We start from the raw sequence: 2,739 nt of genomic DNA, 5'->3' as shown, positions 1-2,739 counted from the left end.
AACAGACAAAACTACAGTGCCCCAACCCAGACCAAAAATGTAAGGGCTTATTCAGACAGGCATTTGTCCTGATGTTTGGTGCATTGTGGGGGCAGATTGGTTTGCTCTTTTTTCCAATAACCATATGATATAATCAATAGAACAGACCAATTTGCCCCTAGAGCACCTCAACCTGCACCATTTTGAGACCCTATGTGTATGTGTATGTGTATGTGTATGTGTATGTGTATGTATCATCATCTTCTTCTTCTTCTTCTTCTTCTTCTTCTTCTTCTTCTTCTTCTTCTTCTTCTTCTTCTTCTTCTTCTTCTTCTTTCCTTCAGAAGAAGATTGAGCTAGATGAGACATGATGCTAATGGATGGAAGCCACTCTGCAATTCCTGTGTGTTATCTGGGTCTTAGCTTTAAAGAACCTTGCTTTGGTGACATCTTATTCTTTTCTTGTTCCCAGAGTATCCTTGAATTAGATGTATCACAGAGCAGATATGCCTGAATCATCTTTAATTCTACAAATCAATGGAACAAGGGATAACAAAAAGAGAATTTGATAACATGAACTACACCATTTGTGAACTTTAAATGATTACTTTTTTCACAAGCTACACTACAAACAAACCACACTTCTTTGAAATAGCTGAACTTTTTGTTTTTTTTTTAAAAATTATATTAATATTAAACTACTGTGGAAAGTATATATTATAAAGTGCACTGAAATAACAAAAAGGACAATGACTACTGATAACATTCTCTGTTAGCCATAAAAGGAGCAAGAATAATACATCTTCAACCCAGAATCTATTTCTAAGTAAAACATTATTGTCATTCCATTTCAGAGTATTTGGAAAACTGGGAAAGTCAACTTTTAAAATTTTATTAATCACATTTATATTAACGTTCCTCAAAGTACCTAATTGGTACTGCAGTTACAATTTCAAATTCACTTTGTTTGTACTGAAAAATAACTAAGGGGCTTTTCCAACTATATTGGCAAAAAAAATGTGGGAAGTACATACTACAGGTTTGGGCAGATTTTTATTTTTTTTTCCCCCATTGATCAAACAATGCAATGGAAAATATGAATCAGCTTGGAGGCCTGCCCCTTGTGTAGTTTTTCACCGCCACTAGGGAAGCTTCTACTTTTAAAAAATAAGGACCCTTTCATATCACCTCAGATGTATGGGCATTTGAATGGAAAAAGGGAGGATGAGCCACAGCACACACATACACAAAGCAGTGCTTTGCCAAACACCTTCCCCTTTGCCTATTGCCTCATGAGGGAGGATAAACACACAGAGAGACAAGGCAACAACAGCACACAGCCTCCTTAGCAGAACCTCTCTCCCAATACTCTTCTATTGGTTTGTTACAGCTTCTCTTTTGTGGGCACACTCCTGCTTTTTTGAACAGCTTAAGAACAGACAACGAAGCTCTGATGTCAACCGGTATTTTTTAAAGCTAACAAACTAACAATTGAGGAAACTGAGCGAAGGAGCCTTATCGCTGCCTGTTAATGCAGTTCTTTACAACAATACCACCTGCAGGGCTACAACTAGAAGCAAGCAGTTTGATTTAAATGTGGCCATTTTAATTGAACAGACCCGAATTCCCTAGTGCGAGTTCACAGTGAGTGAACGCAAGTGAAATTCACACTTCCCTCACTGTGTAGTCTCATCTTAACTGAATTTAGTCGTGAATAACTTCAGTCCCATTGATTTCCCACATGAAAACAGAGGTGTCAGAATTTGTGTGTATGTGTGGGAGGGGACCCTTAGGGGGCAATACAAATGAAAGAGCAGGTGATACCTTTAATCGACCATTAAGAATATAAAACAGAACAAGCAACAAAAAACAAACAGCAAGCTTTTGATGATAAATCTTCTTCAAGGCCGTGCATCAAGTTCTTGTGGGTAGTTCCAAACTTACATGCTATTATCAATATCCCAAATCCACATGGCTGATGACGTAGAGGCCAGGTTAGCTTCTTAGATGGAAATAGCTGCAACATGCATGTTGATTTCAAGCTCCTCCTCAGCTAGCAGTTTGCAACGTATGGCCCATCTCTTAAGACAGAGGACAGTCACTGGCGTATGTGGTATCTGCCCCTCCTTTTCCCTTTGGAGTCATACAAAAAAACAACAACAGATTCATGGAGACTGAGCATCCTCAATGGTCTTGTTTGAGCATAAAGACCTGGAGTTGTGAAGGAAGGGGTATGCAGAAAAGACTGGAAGTAAAAAAAGAAAGTAGGACTGAGATGAAGTGTTTGGCAAAGCACTGCTTTGGTAAATGGTAATCTCCATTTACCAAAAATGGTGGCCATCAATGTGGCTGCCTTTTTTCCTCCAGCATATCACTGGGATCACTAATGGTGTAGTTAGTCAGACAATTACAGTGCAGCCCCATCCATGTCTACTGAGAAGTAAATCTCACCGAGTTCAGTAGTGCTCACTCTCAGGTAAGAAGATATACTATTGCAGTCTGAAGTCTGCAATCCTACACCCACTTACCTGGCACCCTAAGTCTCAGTATACTCTCTGTTACCTCTACTAAAAAGCAATGCTCCCAGGAGTCTTGTTTCAGCAACATCTTTTATATACAGTCTTCTTAAAAAGGAGGAGGAGGAGGAGGGGGAGAAAAGCCTTGGGAAAGGAAGGAATGGCTAGTAAAATCCATCATGCAATGTCATAATACTTTGCTACCATTGCTGAATTTTGTTTGAATAATATGGCCTTAATGCCC

At 39.1% G+C, this 2,739-nt stretch overlaps 1 long non-coding RNA gene across 1 annotated transcript; it reads right to left on the bottom strand.

Moving 5' to 3' along the window:
• Positions 1–307: 307 nt before the first annotated feature.
• LOC144589392 (uncharacterized) lies at positions 308–2,112 on the bottom strand. The gene is made up of 2 exons (XR_013545474.1): positions 1,924–2,112; positions 308–506 (listed from the first exon to the last, which is right to left on the bottom strand). It is a non-coding gene; the product is annotated as an uncharacterized LOC144589392 (long non-coding RNA).
• Positions 2,113–2,739: the final 627 nt, after the last annotated feature.

Source organism: Pogona vitticeps, chromosome 5 (genome assembly GCF_051106095.1).
Source record: "Pogona vitticeps strain Pit_001003342236 chromosome 5, PviZW2.1, whole genome shotgun sequence".
Classification (NCBI taxonomy): Eukaryota; Metazoa; Chordata; class Lepidosauria; order Squamata; family Agamidae; genus Pogona; species Pogona vitticeps.
Note: the sequence above shows the minus strand (reverse complement) of the source record. Positions and strands in the feature narration are given on the sequence as shown.